The sequence below is a fragment of the Bos javanicus genome, chromosome 1 (genome assembly GCF_032452875.1).
Source record: "Bos javanicus breed banteng chromosome 1, ARS-OSU_banteng_1.0, whole genome shotgun sequence".
Taxonomy (NCBI): domain Eukaryota; kingdom Metazoa; phylum Chordata; class Mammalia; order Artiodactyla; family Bovidae; genus Bos; species Bos javanicus.
The window spans coordinates 129,429,185-129,448,581 of NC_083868.1; the positions used below are offsets into that span (position 1 = coordinate 129,429,185).

Consider the following 19,397-nt stretch of genomic DNA (forward strand, 5'->3'; position numbering starts at 1 on the left):
AAATCACTCTGCAGAGTAGCAATAACAGAAAAGGATGCTGGCTTTGGGATCACACGGAACTCGGTTAGCATCATGATTTTTTTTTAACCTAAAACGATGTGGCCTGCACTTTCATCTCCCCAACTCTGTTGTTTATAAGAGAGTGATAAGAAAACACCTACCCCATTGTGTGTCTCAGGATAAAGTTAGATAGTGTTTTTCTCTTGTTTGTCACATGAGCTTCAGACAATGGCTGGCATCATCTTCCGTCATCCTCATCAGGCATGTTGGAGATGAAGTATTTGAGCTGTCCCTGAAGCTTCTCACCATCAATCATCACACTACCACATCTCCTCTGGGGTGGCTCCACATCCAGTCCCTGCTCCGCCAAGAAAAACAAAAGCAAGTGCCTTGGCCAGGACCCCAGGAGCCTAAGTGCAGAGAGAATTCCTCTCAGTGGAAAGAGGCAAGATTTTGACTATGCTGTTCCCTCGCATCCTTGTATCAGTGAGCCTTGGCTGTGGAAAAAAAAAAATCACTCTAAGTCTCAGCGGCTTAAAACAAGAACCATTTATGATTTCTCATGAGTCCAGCAGTTAGCTGGGTGCTTCTAGGCCAAGATCAATTGATCTTGGCTGGCCTTAATTAAAGGTTTTGTTCCAAAAGGCTTCTGGAGGCCTCACTCAGAACTGGTATGACATCACTCCTGCCACAAAGCCTACTGATCAGAGCAAGTCATGAGGCCAGTCTCTCCATGAGAAGAATGACCCAAGTATTGTACATTACAGACATGTCTGCAATCAACCACAGGCCTCAAGCTTTTCTCTGCATCCCTTATAGTTCCCGATTATGGCTTGAAGTGAAAAAACTCTGTTATAAAATAAAGATGGGTGGACGGTTGGGAGGATGGACAGAGGGTGGCTGGGTGGCTGGGTGGCACTGTGTATGAGTGGGTGGATGGGTGAATGGGCAGATGCAAGATGCATTCAGTGGTGAAGTGTGACAGGGTGAGTGAATGGAGGTGGTTTGCATGGATGGTGGGCAGAAGCCTCACATCCTACTCTCATCCTTAGAGTCAAGGGGCATGGTAACACAGGAACAAGAAGACCATGCTTCCATCCTACATCCCTTGCAATCTCCTGGTGGGCAAATGAGTCACCTTGCTGCACACAGCACCGCACCGGAATCTCTGTTGCTCCTGGGCAGGCTGGCCTCGCCCAGGGCCTGTTACCATGACTATGTGTCTCTCCTTTCCCTCATGATGACACCCCTTAAACTTCTCAGTGCTCCCATTTCCTACAAGATAGAAGCCAAGTAACTTGCTGCAGCATTGAAGACTCCCCATGGCCTGGCCCCACTTGTCTCCCCAACGTTTTCTTCTGCTATGGCAGACCATGCCTTCCCTCTCCCACCTGCTCCCCCCTAGTCATTGCTGTAGCCACATGATGCTCCCCCACTTTCCTTGAAGACGCCAAGCTTTCCTACACCTCCCTGATTTTGTATGTGCTGTTCCCTCTTGGAAGTGATCCCTTTGCCCTCAGTCAAGGGGACGTTTGCTTACTTGTCCTCTAAGACTTCATCCCTGTGCTCCACCACCATCTTGTCCTTGAGGGCATCTTGTACAAGCCTCCACTTGTTACATTTCTGTCTCCCCCCTGGACTTACCTTCCTTGGGGCAGTGAGTCTGGCTCATGGCAGTGTCCTCAGCATCTGGCCCAGTTCCAGGAGCCTAGAAGATACCTGGTGTTTGCTGAAAGGATCCATCCCTTGCAGCTTTGACATGTTCCCCCTGCCCTGTCCTCTCAGCGAGTGTCCACTGTGTGTCCAGTTCCTGACCAGGTGTTGGACTAGCCACAAAGCATTGATAGTCTCGTGGAGGGAGCGAAAGCAGGCATACACACATGTGCACACGTGATCTCCCAGAAATCAAAGCTCTGTCCACCAGAGGTAGCATGACACCAGCACCTCTGGGAGAGCTCAGGGTGCCCAGAATTCATGGAAGAGATCACAGTGAAATTGGGACATGGGGACTTTGATGAGTGAGGAAGAGAAGAAGGCTTTGGGGGCCAAGGATCTGCATGAGTGAGGCTTGGCTGTGAAGACACATAAGAGCAAGCCACCAGCCCAAGAAGGTGACTCAAGGGGAAACAAATATAGCGCTGGGAAAAGATGCTGAGGTCAGATGGTCAAGGGCCTCGAATGACAAGGACAAGAAGGAAGCTAGAATTTATTGATTGTGAGAAGGCCAGGTTCCTCAAAACTATCCTGTGAGTAAAGGTTCAGAGACATTAAGTAACTTACCCAAGATAATACAGCTAGGAAATGGTAGGCCTGGGATTCAAAACCAGTTTGACTCTAAAATCCACCTCCTCAAAACTGAAAACAGAGCTACTATATGATCCAGCAATCCCACTGTTGGGCATATATTCAGAGAAAACCTGGTTCAAAAGGATACATGCAGCCCAACGCTCATTGCAACACTGTTACGATAGCCAAGACATGGAAGCAACCTAAATATACATGGAGAGAAGAGTAGATAAAGAAGATATGGTACATATATAAAATGGAATATTACTCAGCCATAAAAATAATGCCATTTGCAGTAACATGGATGAACCTAAAGATGATCATACCAAGTAAAGTAAGTCAGACGAGAAAGACAAATATATGATATCCCTTATATGTGGAGTCTAAAAAGTATGATACAAATGAATTTATTTACAAAACAGAATCAGACTCACATAGGAAACAAACTTATGGTTACCAAAGGGAAAAGGTGGGAGGCAGGGGAGGGATAAATTGAGAGTTTGGGATTGACATATACACACCACTATATGTAAAATAGATAATCAGTGAGGACCTACTGTATAAACACAGGGAACTCTGCTCAATATTCTGTAATAACCTAAATGGAAAAAAAAAATTTTAAAGAATAGATATATGTGAACCTGAACCACTTTCCTGTACACCTGAAACTAACACAATATGTTAATCAACTACACTACAATATAAAATAAAAATTGTTTTAAAATAAAATAATACCCATCTGTTCATTCCACTGGACTCTTATCAGTCAGGAGGCCGAGAGCAAGGTGTAGCAGGAAGGGAGGTTATGGATGAGATGGGTCTTAACAAATATTATCTTAATGCTATTTGGACTGTGTTCTCTGTCCCTGAATCAATGAGCTCCTGGCCTATTTCTTCTCTGGTTGGAAGCAAAACCCTCTATGAGCCACCTAAAGTGTGTGTTTACCTCCACTGCTTCTAAGGAGACAGGACAGAGACCCAGGCCTTGAGGTTAGCCCTGGACTGAACAGGTGACTACAGCCCGCCCTACCCCATTGAGCCTCCCTGCCAAGGCCTCCCCACCTCCCGGTCAGCACCGCTGGATCTGTGTTCCTTCTCAGGGAATTCCTTGGAGGACAGGTCACGTGCTGCCTGGAAATCAATGTGTTTGACCAGTTGCTTCCCTTTCACCTTTTCATTGTATAATTCTGCCCCCCGAAGGCAAAAACACTGGTCTGGCAAGATTTGTTCTTTTTAAATCTGGCTGGAGCCTCACTAAAGTCCATTAATCTTTAACTTTTTATAGATTTTTCTGCTTAGAATATATGCTCTGTGCTTGCATTTCACGTGGAGATTGAAGCTCTGCTTCCATATTGATGATGACTCTGAAGACTTATGTTCTCTCTGCGGTTTTGTTCTGTGGGCTTATTTATCAGTGCCAGCATGCCAAGAACCCCATAGATCTCTGCCTCACTCAGGAGCCAAGCAGTGGCTAAGATCCTGGGCCTCAGGTCACACAACTGCTGCTGCTAAGTCTCTTCAGTCGTGTCCGATTCTGTGCAACCCCATAGACGGCAGCCCGCTAGGCTGCCCCATCCCTGGGATTCTCCAGGCAAGAACACTGGAGTGGGTTGCCATTTCCTTCTCCAATGCATGAAAGTGAAAAGTGAAAGTGAAGTCGCTCAGTCGTGTCCAACTCTCAGCGACCCCATGGACTGCAGCCTACCAGGCTCCTCTGTCCATGGGATTCTCCAGGCAAGAGTACTGGAGTGGGGTGCCATTGCCCTCTCCGCAGGTCACACAGAGCCAGACACAAATCCAGTCCCAGCCCTGCCATTCTACCTGTTCAACCTCGAGCAAGTCACATGCATCTCTAAGGCTCATTGAAAATGAAGACCCAAGGGACTCATATCTCACCCGGGCTTGTATAATCAGCACAAAGCCCATATACAGCCATAACAATTACTGTTGAAGAGTCCTTGACTCTGCAAGGACAGCCACTCCTTACCCCTATCCCTTACCTTTTTTCCAGTCTCCCCTTCTCTTCCAAGAATAACTGCTGGCTCTTTCTCTGTCTACTAAGTTAGCCTTTCAATGCCACCTCTAATCCTCCCTTCTAACCAGCATCTCTGATTAACCTCATAAGAAGGTCTAGGGTAAAGTACACAGAATCATGGTCCTCTGTAAAAAAGACAAGGAGATGGGAAAAATTTTGATATGTACAATGCAGTTTTTTCAAATTTATTACTGGCCAAAACTATATTTAAAGAGTATCATATATATATATATATATATATATCTGAATCACTTTGCCATACAACAGAAATTAACACAACACTGTAAGTCAACTATTCTTCAATTTTTAAAAGAGTATCATCAAAGTGAAAACACAAAATTTATATATATTTTGTTAAATCTCAAATCCACAAGGCCGAGTACACCAAGTACTTGGGAAAGACAGCTTAAGAGAAGTGATTTAAAAACAACAACAACACGGGCCACCTCTCCCCAGACACTGGCCACATTAGCCTACTGAAACCACAGCAAACACCATGTGGGTCAAGAATCTGCCGACACCTATTTTCTGTCTAAAAGTTGGCAAGGACTGCTCTTAGTTGCCGAACTTCACAGATAAGCTGTGCCACTCCGCACATTAGTCCTTTTGTGGGCACGTCCTAGGGGAGGTATGCTGACTGGCCACCAGTAGACAGATAAATTATATGGACCCTTTTCCCACCTTTTGGTGACTCTGGTTTAACCTAATTGCTGATGACAAATCATTTAAAAATTCCTTTACTAATTGCTTCTGACCAAAACCATTCCCACTTCGCTGTCTTGATACTGCGAGGCACGGAACTGTGACATCTCTAGTCTTTCCACCCACCATATCTCCCATCGCATGAAATGGCCACTTAAAGACCGAAATCAGACTGGAACTCAAAGACTGACTTCTGATTTCCTACCAGCTACGTCTCTATTTTAGATGCTATCTTTCAGCCAAACCAGTATTCTGGAGGACCATCCTGTCAGACATCTGTGAGAGTGAAAGCATTAGTCGCTCAGTCATGTCTGACTCTGTGCAACCCCATGGATTGTACCCATCCAGGCTCCTCTGTCCATGGAATTCTCCAGGCAAGAATATGGAGTGGGTAGCCATTCCCTCCTCCAGGGATCTTACCAATCCAGGGATTGAACCCAGGTCTCCTGCATAGCAGGTGGATATGTTACCATCTGAGCCCCCAGGGTGGCTGAGGGACATATCAAAGGAATGATTTCAATGATCCCAGAATCTTGCATCTTTTATATATACAAAAGTGCTAAATTCATTAAACTGAGATGCCTGCTTTACTTTAATTAACAGTAATCTTTTGATGGTCTAATTACCTGGTCTTTGTTGCAAAAACTCCTATAAATCCTGGCTCCTCCCTTACCTCTTTGGAACGGTTCCTTAAAATTGTCTGGAAGGCTGTGTCCTGGGCTTAAGACCTCATTTTTGTCCACTGAAAACATAATTCTCAACCTGTGCATTTTTTTTTTTTTTTAGTCAACACAGCTTATGGGTAATCCCCTCCATGTGACATCTATGCCTGCCCCACAGAAATCACAAGATTCCACAGGACCCAGATTTCGTTTTCTAGGAAGCATTTTCCTTGCAAATATATGGCTGTGTGGTTGGCTCCCTGGGTTGGGAAGATCCCCTGGAGGAAGGCATGGCAACCCACTCCAGTATTCTTGCCTAGAGTATCCCATGGACAGAGAAGCCTGGCGGGCTACCGTCCATAGGATTGCAGAGTCGGACATGACTGAAGTAACTTAGCTGATTGTACAGAGCCTCCAGATTAGACAGTTGGGACCCAGGTATCTTTGCAGAAGGATGTTAGGCTGGGGAGGTGGGCTGGGGTAGATAAGTAAAGGTGTCCTTCACAAAACTACCACAACCAGCATCTCCTCATTGAGTGTCCTGGATCTACCCACTGGACGAACGTCCTCACTATGGGAAAACTGAAACGAAAATTAAGAGATGAGTAAGCACTTTCTGGGTATTTGATAATATTTAGAAATTAATATTATTGATTATTAGCTGTGATAATGATGCTGTGGTGTTTTTTTTTTTTTAAGTCTATCTTTTAGAGATACTTCTTGAAATGTTTCCAGATGATGCAATATGATGTCTGGTATTTGACTCAAGATAATTTTGGAAAATGGGGAGTGGGCAGGGATATGGATGAAACCAGATCAGCCATGGGTTAATAATTGTTGAAGCTGGTGATGGATCCGTGGGAGGTCTATGTACAATTATATCTCTGTTTATGGAAGTTTAAATGTTGCCATAATAAAATAGTTAAGAAAGAGAAAAAAAAAAACAGAGGAAAGAAAGGAAGGAAGAAGGAGCGGGGGAGGGAGAAAGGAGGGAAAAGAAATGAAGAAACACTTCCCATGCAGTGTATATCACAATCTGTAGAAACAACTGTCATGTGTCGATGAAAAGTAACTGACCCACTCTGCAGAACCATTTTCTGGACAGAAATAAATCCCCGGGCCACCTCCCCAAAGTGGGTTTAAGATTCTGGGGCTTGTAGACCTGGTGTTTCATTTGCATATCTGCATATTCATGGATGCATTAAAGAGGAGTATCCTGAGCAGACCTCGGTGCCCCCTCCGCTCCTGTGGCCTCTTGACAAGCTCTCTCACTTCGGAACACGGTGGACACAGGGAGGCAGCTTTGTTGGGCCACCCTTATCCTTTCAGACACTAACCTCACAGATGGCTCAGTAGTAGCTCGGGGACTGGAGTGAGGTGGTTCTCTACAACATAATTCCAGACACATATTTGAACACAGGAAGGGAGAAGATTTTACAAGTCTCTAAAATAAAATGAGCTCTTGAGAAGAGAAACAAGGATGAAGGAGGATTTCTTTATCAGCAAGAGGCAGAAGTATGAGCCACCTGTCCCCCACTAGGAGATTCAGTCTGGGATGGCGAGACCCAGCAAAGAGGACAGATACTGGAAGGCACCTCCTGCCCCACCTCTTGTGAGGAGCATCTCTGGAGGAGGGACAGGACTCAGGGTCTGTCCCAGGGCTCTCTGCTCTAACCCTGCTGCCCTCCAGAAGCTCTACTCCCCCATGGCTGGGGTACACAAGGGCCAGTTGCTTGACCATTCAGTGAAACGGGACAGGACTTCCCACCTCACACGGTGATTGTAAGGATCATGGGAAATTGAGGCACTGATTCATCGAAATGGCTCACTGAGTTTTGATTTATCTCCATGGAGCTCATGGCTTATCCCCATTTACCTTCCCCTCCTTCTGGGAGGAGACACAGCAGGGCAGGCATATACTTAGCCACTGGGAGACTAAACAAAGGCAGATAGGAACCAGGGAAAAGCAGGCTGAATTAATTGCCATGCACCCAGCCAGCCAGCTCAGAAGACTGAGGCTAGGTGAACAGGAAGTGTCTAAAGTGGCTGGAGGAGGTAGGAGTGGCCAGATCTCGGTTCTTGGGAACGAACAGCAGAGGACCTACTGGAAGGGGAGGGGAGGGGCAGACCTCTGCCTGGAGCATGAGGGGACCACTCTGGGCATGCAAAGAGCCAGCAGTGACTTGGCCCTTTTTATGTGCCAGGCACTGTGCTGGACATTTGGCATAAACATCTCAGGAGACTCAGCACAAAGATGGGGGAGGGTGAGACATCCACCTGCCTGAGATGGATGATGTAGGGAGCAGGGAGAGGAGTTTAGACTAGTCAAAGGTGACCAAGGAACAGTCAGTTCACTGCTTAAGCCTTTGGCTGATCCTCTGTTCTAGTGAGTCAGGCTAACAAAGAAGTTCAGGGCCATGGCTGGTCCTGATTAGATGCCTTAGAGAAGCCAAATCAGGTGAGAACCCACTATCCACTTGACCAAGCTACGGGGCTTTCTTCTTGCACCTTTAAACTAGGCAGGACAGGGACAGGCTGCCCCATAGTCCCTGAGATGAGCTCCAGGCTGGCCAGGGAGGATGCAGAGCCAAGGCCTGTGTGAACAACTGATGGTGTGAGCATCCCAATACAGCTGAGAAGAGATGGGAAATAGGTCTGATGAGGGCTACAGCTGTCCACAGCACTGGCCTCAGCCAGGGGTGATTTTGCTCCCCTCCCCCGCACCCCACCCCCACCAGCCTGGGGCATTTGGCAAGACCTGGAGACATCTTTGGGAGGTATCAACTGGGCCTGTAGATGCCAGGAATGCAGCCTAACATCCTACAATACATAAGAACCCTCCATCCACCAAAGAATGACATGGTCCAAACTGGCAACAACGTCAAGGTTAAGAAACCCTGGTGTTGGACTTCCCTGATGGTCCAGTGGATATGATTCCACCTGCCAATGCCTGGGACACAGGGTCAATCCCTGGTCTGGAAAGATCCTATGGAGCAACTAAGCCCAAGCACCACAACTACTGAGCCTGCACTCTAGAGCCACCACAGTGAGAAGCCTGTGCATTGCAACAAAGAGAGGCTAAAATCCAACCCACTGCCTGGAATGAAGCTGCCCCTACCCTGAGGAAGAGGCATCTTTTCCTAACTCAGCCAGATGCAGTGTGAGGATTTACATGAGCCTGGAGATGGGGGACAAAGGAGAGGTGCCTGGGGATTGGAGCCACAGTCATATTGGAGTGGGAGGAGAATGTACCTGCTGTCACCCAGACTGCGAGTTGTACAAAAAGCAATTTAAAAGAGATATTTAGTCTTAATAAAGAGTCAAAAAGTCAACCCACATGATTATGTCATCTTCTTGCTGGCAAAGACAGAGGTTTTAAAGCACGATGACATACCTACCAGGTGAGAAATGAGATGAGCTCAAAGATCTTCACTGCAGTACTGTTTCTAACAGTACGAGATCAGAAAACAATACTCCCATAAATGCCCATCAGGGCAGGACAAGCTGGATAAACAATGGCATATCCTGCAAAAGAATGAGGTCTCCAGAAATAGAGTAAGTGAAAAAAAGCAAAATGCACAACCCTGTGGAGTTGGCCTTTCACCGGGTGGCCTTCCACCGCCACCAGGTGAAAGCCGAGTGAGGAACAACGTGGTACTGATAAGTGCTTATATTTGCATAATCCTGGTGGCTCAGCCAGAAAGAATCTGCCTGCCAACGCAGGAGGTGCGGTTCAGTCCCTGGGTGGGGAAGACCCCCTGGAGATGGAAATGGCAACCCACCCCAGTATTCTTGCCTAGGAAATCCCATGGACAGAGGAGCCTGACCGGATACAGTCCATGGGCTCGCAAAGAGTCTGACACGACTTAGCGACTAAACAAGCGGATTTCAAAACCACCCAGAGGGCCTCTTTTAGCCATACTTACTTCAAGTAACATCAACTTTGCTTTTATTGGGGCGGGGAGGGGGAGGTGGGAGTGTCTCATTTTTCTTTCCCGCAGTTGAACTGCCCAGCCTTCCGGATCCTGGACCCCCACAGGCCGAGCCACTCGCGGGGATTTAAGACAAAAGCCTGTGAGAGATACCGTTCCCTAGTTACTCCAGCCAACCCCGAGACTTTCCCAATCCTCAAGTGGCCGCTGAATGTGAAAAGTTCAAGGAGTCTGAAGGAATCCCGCAGGAACCTAAGAGTTTGGAATCATTTAAGTACCCTTCACCCTCACCCCATCTCCCTTTTCCCTCTCAGGGAAGCGAACTGAACGTCTGAGGAACCTGGCCCTCCGACCTCCCCGCCCCCGCCCCACTGAGAGGGGCGGAGCGACCGCTACGATGGATCCTCCCGCCGGCTTTGTGCGCGCTTGCAATCCAGCTGTCGCCGCCCCAAGAGCCCCCTGCCCCCGGAGGACGCGCATTTCCGGGCCGCCCACCACCCAGATCGCACCGCCTGCCCACATCTGCTCCGGCCTGTTCGGTCCCCGTCGGGCCCCAGTCGTCCCCCCGAAATGCCGGTCGACTTTACCGGGTACTGGAAGATGCTGGCCAACGAGAATTTCGAGGAGTACCTGCGCGCGCTGGGTAAGCGCTGCCCGCCGCGCTCTGCCCGGGCGCCCCGCCGGACCTCTGAGGGTGGGATCCCCGCGCCCTTCCGAGCCGGCCGCCCATCAGCCTGCCTCGGTCAGGCCTTATCGCCGCCCAGAGCACCCGGGCCGCGGACGGGGCGTCTCCAGGAGCCAGAGACCTGCGAATTGCCGAACCCGGGTTGTTAGGGTTCATGGTGGTCAGTGTCTGATAGTTGGCTCTCGACGTAGAGGATTTCATTAGAAGAGCTGGGCTTGGTTGGCTAGTTTTTGTTTTCAAAGGTTTAACATAGGGCAGAAAACTTTGTTGTGGAAAAAAAGGAAAGAAAGAAAAGGACAGGCCAGCTGCACGCAGAGGCCGTGTTAATCGAGCAAGGAACTCCAGTGGTTTTCTTGGGGTGGGGGGAGCAGGCTCGTAGGGCCCCCCTACCTTGGCAGCAGTTCTCCAAATGTTTTCAGCCAACTCTCTACCCTGGCACTCCCTGCAGATGTCAATGTGGCCTTGCGCAAAATCGCCAACTTGCTGAAGCCAGACAAAGAGATCGTGCAGGAAGGCGACCACATGATCATCCGCACGCTGAGCACTTTTAGAAACTACATCATGGACTTCCAGGTTGGGAAGGAGTTTGAGGAGGATCTAACGGGCATAGACGACCGCAAGTGCATGGTGAGGCTTTGCGTTTGCCTGCGCATCTCCTTCCCAGGGTTCCTGACAAAGATGGGGCTGGGTGATCCCAGAGTGGAGCAAGGGCCCTTGTGTTCTGAGGGGCAGGAGATGTTCCCACTCCCAGCCCCCAAGGTAGGCAGCACCTGACTCATCAAATTCCCCTTACCTCCTAACCAGACAGTAACAGGAAAGCTGTGGCTTGTTGACTCTCTACTATGTCCTGGCTTTGAGCCCATGCTTTCTTTATATGCTTGACTTCATCCAATCATCACAACCCCTGAGGGAGGTCTGAGGACGCCCATTTTACAGATGAGGAAACAGTCTCAAAGAGATGTGCCTGGAGTAGCGCGGCTAGGGCAGGGCTGGGCAGGAATTCCAGGCAAATCTGTTGACTCTATCTGTACCATAGGGTTGGGGAGGAAGGAGAGAAGGGAGGAAAGCAAGACCAAACATAGGCAGCCTTTTTCAAGTGTAAACTTTCTACAAGGCAGAGCAGGAAGTCACTCTAGGGAGCAGGGGCACTGTGATCTATGCCTTCTGACCTGCCCCTCCTCATCCCCAAACTGGGGTTTGGCTCCCGGCCAGTGCCTTCCTTATCTTCCACTGCTTCCAGGCGGCTGGCTGCCTTTGAACCCCCGCAGCCAGCACCTACTCAGTGGGTCAATGCCCCTGCAGCCCAGGCCGGAAGGAGCAGCAGTGGAGGAGGGAAGTAAGCCACCCGTAAACAAGGATGGGAAGTTGGTGACCTGGAGACCCCAATTAGCGCCACCACGCTGCCTCCGGAAGGTCAGCCTTGGGCCTCCATCAACATTCTGGGGGTCGCTGGGAGGTCAGGGTGCCGTCTGCCTCGCTCTCACAGTCGTGGGTCCAGACCTAGGGGCCTGCCTTGCTTCCTGATGAGATTCTCCTCATTCTTCTTCCCCGTCCCCTCCCACCCTTCACTGAGGGGCTACTCCATGCCCTGCACTGTGCCAGCTGTTTTACTCCACAGTGAAGGAGGGATTACTAACCCCATATTTCTCAATAACTGAGGCTCCCGGGCGAAGAGATTGAAGAGGTGGGACTTTGAGGCCGAGACTCCTGCTCTGGGCTAAGCTCCTCTGTAGATAGCCTTTGCGGAACCCTGTGCCTGGGCTTTGGTTGACTGTGGTTGAAGGAGTGCCAGTGTCTGGGGATAAAAAGCCCCAGGCCAGGATGACTCACCCTTCCTGACTTGTTGATTCATCCGAAGGGGATCAGGAGTCAGTGATTATACTCGGAATAGTGGCGGAAGAGGGGGTGGCTGGCAAGGCGGATCCTCGGAGAGGCCACTGGTGGGAGAAAACACTGTGGTTGTAGTGAGATGTCAGGTCACGCTTCTAAACGCCCAAGGCCACTTAATCCTCAGAGAGGCTCACAGTGGGAAAGGAGACTTTCAGTCAGAGTCCGCCTTGATAAAGTGGGGGCCCTGCCTGTCGGACCACTGCCCAAGGTCTGGTCCCTGGCTCATTGCCTGGAACCGAATGTGAGAACAGTCCTTGTCCCCAGCCTACTCTTGAGGTACTTACAAGGCACAGCAAGCATCTCTGTTTATTTTGGGTCACTGCCACTTCTGGAATGTGCTGGCTTATACTTGCTTGGCTAATTATCTTTGCTCTTTCATTCCCACTCTCATCCATTAATGCATTGAAGCATTTATTGATCACCTGGTAATACTAGTTAATACAAGCAGACCTCAGAGAGATTGCAGGTCCAGCCCCAGATCTCCACAATAAAACGAACATCGAAATAAAGCGAGTTCATACAGAGTTTTCCTTTTCCCAGTGCATATAAAACTTTTGGCTATACTAGACTGTGGTTTATTAAATGTGCAATTATATTATGTGTAAACAACAGTGTATACACCTTAACTGAAATGCTCACCATCATCTGAGCCTTGGGCAAGTTGTAATCTTTTTGCAATATAGTACTGTCGAAGATTACTGATCACAGATCACTATAACAAATAGTGAAAAAGTGTGAAATACTGGGAGAATTACCAAAGTGTGACACAGAGACCAACTGTGAGCAAATGCTGTTGGAAAAATGGCATCAATAGACTTGTCTGATGCAAATTTGCCACACACTTTCAATCTAAAAAGCGCAATATCACCAGGGACTCCCCACGTGGTCCACTGGTTAAGACCCTGCACTTCCAATGCAGGTTCAATCCTTTGTTGGGGAACTAAGATCCCACATACCCAGCAGCATGGTGAAAAAAAAAACCCACAGTATTTTCGAAGTGCAATAAAACAAGGCATGCCTGTACTCAAGTGCTAAAGTAGTGTTCCTGTTTTATTTTAACTCACTGAATTTTCACAACACTGATTTTAACCCCATTTTACAGTGAGAAAACCAAGGCGAGATTTCTTGTTGTGTGACCTTGGTGGATTAAGTAAGTGGCAGAGGGAGGGTTTGCATGTGGTCTGACCCAGTGGAACATGTCACAATCTCTGATGTCCAGGAACTCACAGTCTTTGTGGTGGAGACAGATGCACACAGGGTCAGAACACAGTGTGATCAGTGGTGACAAAGGGAAGCACGAGAGGAGGGGATCCCAGAAGGAGTTCCGGAGGTGGTGACGTCACAACCTACTGCAACAGAAAATGGGAAGGTGGGTGGGTGGGTAGGAGGGAAGGGTTTGGCCACCCTCTTTTCTTAGCCATTAGTTCTGGGGTAGGTGAACAGATCAGGGAGCCCAGCAGCTGGGCAAACTCAGTGACATTGGGTGAGGACTCACAGTCACGTCTGCTGTCTCGGGATTCAGGGAGGCTCCCTCCCGAGTAGACAGCAGGCACTCACCTTGCTGTTGCAAATGGAGAAGATGGACTGCCCTCTGCTCCGGCCTTCCTTTGGCCCCTGACTGCAGAAAAGTCCTTCTTCCCAGCTGTCCAGTCGGATTGGGTAGCCACAGGGAGAACATGGCTAGGGGAGGCTGCAGGATAATACAGTGATAGCAGCTATCTAGCCTGGTGCTTGTGAATGGATGGGAGCTGCCTGCAAGAGGCCACATGGCCCAGGCCAGGGCCCCCAGGGGGTCCTGAGCAAGGTGGTTGCCAAAGATAATGTACATTCTGCTCCCTGTGCTCTGCACCCAGCAGGAGGAACTATGGCTAGAGGAAGCCAGTTCTCAGCATCAGCTGGCCTCATTCTAACACGTTCTTCCCAGCACATTACAAGTAGCTCATTTCTCACCTGTTATGTTCATTCCTCTCTTGGTCCTATAAGCATTTCGTTGGTGTTTATCTTTGCAGCCCTCGTGTTACTGACATGAATCACGTGGGAGTCCTGCCCTCCTGGAGCTCAGTGTAATGGAGGCAACAGACCAAAGCAGCCGATCATACTGAGATGGTGTGCTGACGGGGAGGGACAGGCAGAGAAGGACCCCCAGGTCTGAGAGGTCACAAGCTGTTCGCGCAGAAAGTAGAGTCTCAGCAGTGGCTTGAAGGGTAGGCAGGAAGTGGGCAGACAACAGAAAGGGGGTGAAAACAAAGCCAAGGCCAAGAGAATAGCTCTTGTTATCGTTGTTTGCTTGGTTGTGTCTGACTCTGCGACCCCATGGACTGCAGCCCACCAGGCTTCCCTGTGCTTCACCTTCTCCCAGAGCTTGCTCAAACTCACATTCATTGAGTCAGTGATGCCATCCAACCATCTCATCCTCTGTCGTCCCTTCTCCTCCTGCTTTCAATCTTTCCCAGCATCAGGGTCTTTTCCAGTGAGTCAGTTCTTCCCATCAGGTGGCCAAAGTATTGGAGATTCAGCTTCAGCATCAGTCCTTCCAATGAATATTCAGGGTTGATTTCTTTTAGGGTCAATCCTAAAAGATTTAGTTTGATCTCCTTGCAGTCCAAGGGAGTCTCAAGTGTCTTCTCCAACAGCACTTGGTACTTGCTATTTCAAACCTGTCCCACACCAGCCTTGGGCTCAGCCTGGGGGCACAAAGGCAGCCAGGCCAGTGGAGGAGCCAGACACATCCTCAGGCCTTCACCACCCGGTGCAGTGGTGGAAGCACAGTGGGCTGGGAACACAGGGCTGGTAGGGCAGGAGCAGGCAGTGGTCAAGGAGGGTTCCCTGGAGCTGTGGGGAGCCTTGAAGGACACGTAAGAATTAGGGTGGATGTGAAAAGCATTTCAGGCAAAGGGAACCACATGCACAGAGGCCCAGAGGTCAGAGAAGGCCTGGCTGGGAGGGGTTTTATCAGGGAAAGAGGTGCCATCTGCAAAGACTTCATGTGGCCAAAGTGTAGGGTGTGGCTGGAGAAGAGGTTAGTGCTGGGGCGCCAGTAGGGGGCCTGGAGGTGACCAGATGGGCGCCAGAGAGCCTGGGAGAGGCGTGGTCAGGCTGCCATCCTCCCCAAAGAGCCCACAGAGCTCTGCTCCTGCCTCTTTCCCTGGGAACCTTATCTGTCTTCTAGAACAGCAGCCAGAGGATGAAATCCGGCCTGCAGATGTGTTTTGTTTGGCTTGCACCATGTTTGACAAATTTCAAAGCCAATTGCCAGTGATTGCCAAAGATTGTTATGTCATAGAAAAATCCATATTCCTGGCTGTTCATACCCCAACAGAGTCAAGACTGCTGAAAAGGCTGGGTGCCCTTTTAGTTCTGTGCCACGTGGATCCCCGGGACATGGCCGCAGTTGCTCCCATTTGATGGGACCTTTTCCACTTTACCCCAGCCCTCGCCCACCCCGTTACCTGAAGTCCAGGATCAAACAGCCATATATCACTGTTTGCCTTGTGCATTCCTTAGAGCAGTGGTTCCCAGAGCTGAGAGCAGCAGCAGCAGCAGTGTGTGAGGACTTGTTAGAAAAACGTGTTCCAGCCAGACCCCTGGCCTCCCAGATCAGGGACTTTGGGGGTGAGGCCTACAATCTGGGTTTCAATAAGCCACCGGGTGGTTCTGGTGTAACTAAACCTTGAGAACCACCACTTTGGAGAAAAGAAACCTCTCTGTAACTGCGTCTCTAGAAAAAGTGGAAAACACTCAGTGATATTTTTTAGGCCCGGTGTAGAGGGCCACATGCCACCGGATGGCTTAGCCCATTCCTGGACCCCTCTGGACATGGCAGCCATGTCCAGCACCACCTGAAATGGCTCTGCAGTCTCTCCCCAGGCTGACGGGTGGAGGCACTCAGATCTATGGAGCCCAGGATCACTCAGCTCACATTTCCAGCCGGTTCTGTTCAGATCTTTACATGACTGCAAGCAGTCAGGGCTGTCATCTTGGTGGAAATGTGTCAAGCCTGGGTGCAGCTTTTCTCCACCACCTCCTGCATGCCTTTATCCATTAAAATGAAATTGCAGGCCTATGGAGGCCTTGGTAGAGTAGGGGACCTGCCAAAAGAGAGGTGCTCCCTCACTTCAAATACTGTTCCCCACACCCAGGCCAAGGAGCCCCTCAGTGCAAAGAATGATCCGACTCCTGATTTCAGCTCCCCTGGCATGAGCTGCTTTTATGGGAGAAGACGAGCCTCAGCCAGGGTCTCAGCCAGGAGCCTGGCTCTGTGTGCTGGTGACAGAAGGGCCATTTGTCATCCCACTGTGGACCCCTGGGAAACTGCAGCTTTGTTCACTCAGGAGCGGGCTCCTCCTCCCAGGCAGAGACCTCGCTTCCAGCTCCAGCCTTGAACTCAGGATGACCCCTTCCACAGAACCTGCCTTCTGCTTCCAGCCTTCTGTTGCTGCTGTCTGTTTTTAGGTAAAAGGAAAAAAAGAATTCAAGCAGCACAGGAGAAAGTGGACTGAAAAGGAAAGGCCCCTTCCTTACTCAGCTTCGTTTCCACTCCCCAGAGGTAATCACTGGTACTGTTTCTGGCTGGTCTGTCCCCACATCTTCCTCAAATATAGAAGCCAGCAGCTCTGTATCTATTGAGTAGGTAATTGGTCAAATGTTGTTAGTGAACTAAGTCGTGACTCTTGCGACCCCATGGACTATAGTCTGCCAGGCTCCTCTGTCCATGGGATTTTCCAAGCAAGAATACTAGAATGGGTTTTCATTTCCTTCTCCAGGGGATCTTTCCGATCCAAGGATCAAACCCACATCTCCTGCATTAGCAGGCAGATTCTTTACCACTGAGCCACCCGGGAAGCCCCCCAGAATTGGTCAATATTTCTACCAAAAGCCGGAAAAGACAGAAAGAGAAACAGAGAGAGAGAGGAGGGAGGTAGGGAAAGAAGGAAGGAGAAAAAGAAAGGAGAGAAGAAAGAAAGGATCTACTTCTTTGCACATTGTTTCTCAATATTTCTTCAGCATCTTTCTATATCAGCACTTAAACATGTTTCATTTCCTTCCCTCCTTGACTTACTTTCATCCATCCATTCATGCATCTAAGTATCTACCAAACCTCTGTTAACAGTTTGGTTTAAACTCTTTTCCCAGCTTTCTGATCCTATTCTTGATTCATTAAAGAGATTTCTTTGATTCTTATTTTAAAAAAACAAAAACACGATGTCAATGGCAGAATTCACTCCCTGGGCCGCAGAGCTGAGAATGCCACTGGGTTTGAGAGCTTTCTGAGAGCCGCCCCTGCCCAGAGCAGGGCCCCAGCATTTGGCTGGGTCCTTTCCAGGAAGGAAACACGGAGTGTCTTTCATGTCTTAGCTAAAGTTCTTCGACCTTTGAAATGAGTGTCAGCAGCATGCTTTTGAGGATTACAAAAAGGAGAATTAAAGCAACCCAAATAAAATTCACAAAGTAGCTTTCAAGAATCACACTTGTTTGTTAGGTTTGGGGTTTTGTTAGGAACAAAGGGAAATAACATGTGCTAAATCCTTACCAAGCGCCAGGCCTGACCCTGATGATTTTCGCACTTTTTCTCTTTTGGTCCCCACAACAAATGCTGTTCGGTAAGTATCGTTATGCCCACTTTACAGATGGAGATCTGAGGCTCCTGGGTGACGAATCTTTTTTAGCCCAAAGTCACTCAGTCAGCTGGTGGCAGAGGAAGGATTCCAACTTGTCTGTTTATAACACACTACATTACAGAGCTCCATGAAAGCAGAGCTTCATGGAGTTCTGCTAAGGACCAGCACCTCAATTCTGTATTGTGACCCTCATCACAACCTGGATGAGAGTGGTGAGAAGGCTTGGAGGTATGGAGAAAGGAGTGCTGGTATTAGAGTCAGACATCTGGTTTTGAATCCTCCCCTCTTAGTTAACAAAGTGACCTTAAATGACTGAACACACTGCCTCTGTTTTCACATCTGCTGAATGGACATTGTGATTGCCGCTCCACCTGGCTCACAGCTCATTCTGAGGACTAGGGCAATGGCACAGGAAACAGGGCCTTGTGAAGCCACTGTACTATGTCCAACAAGCAGGGGGAAATCCCTCCGAGACCCTGGCCTACAGGCAGTGTTCTTGTGATGGCCACATGTTTACTGGAGGATTACAACTGTTTGTTTTTCTGATCGACATTGCTCTGCTACCCACCCAGAGAAGCACCTTCTTTGGGTGGGAAGGACCCCTACTTACCTGTGGGTTCTGGTGAAGCTGCACATCCCAGTACGTCATCTCTCCTGGGTCGAGCACCTTAAACCAGGACTGTGACAGTGTCCTGCGGCCTGACCTGTGATTGTGTGTGTGACTGGGCCAGTCGTATGTTTTCTGCCACCTTCCATGGCTGCAGGAGAAATCGAACAGAAGGAAAAAATAAAATGAGGCCAGTAGATAAGCAGAAATAATCGAGAAAGAGAGAGGGAGAGAGAAACCACAACACTGGAGGGCTGCTGGAACTCCTGATACAACACCATTCCGAGACTTTTCACGTCCTTGAACCAGCTAGTATGTTCCCTTTGTTTTTCCCCTGAAGTGTTTTGCAGTTTTCCTGCTGTTGCTGCTACTGCTAAGTCGCTTCAGTCGTGTCCGACTCTGTGCGACCCCATAGACAGCAGCCCACTAGGCTCCTCTGTCCCTGGGATTCTCCAGGCAAGAACACTGGAGTGGGTTGCCATTTCCTTCTCCAATGCATGAAAGTGAAAAGTGAAAGTGAAGTCGCTCAGTCATGCCCGACTATTAGCAACCCCATGGACTGGAGCCTACCAGGCTCCTCCGTCCGTGGGATTTTCCAGGCAAGAGTACTGGAGTGGGGTGCCATTGCCTTCTCCATTGCTTGCATCTAAAAACATCTTGTGACATAGAGTCCTACAGATCATAGGTTAAGAACCACGTAGGAGTTAGAGCAGTAGTTCTCAAACTTAAATTTGCCCCACATCCCAATTTTCTGATTCAGAAAGTCTCAAGTAGGAACCAAGAGCTTTTCTAACAAGTTCCTGACTGATGCTGATGCTGTGGGTTCAAAGACCATGCTTATAATAACTACTAAGAGAAATGAGAAAGTGGGCTGGCCCGTGCCCAGGTTCTGATGATGTTCTTTTCATGGTTCAGTGTGCTGGAGTTAAGGGTGCCCATTTATGGGGATTTAATGAAAGAGGAGAGATGCACTCCAGTCC

General features: G+C 49.0%; 1 pseudogene; it reads left to right on the top strand.

Moving 5' to 3' along the window:
• LOC133249621 (uncharacterized) overlaps positions 1-19,397 on the top strand; it is a 171,031-nt pseudogene that overhangs the window by 134,008 nt on the left and 17,626 nt on the right.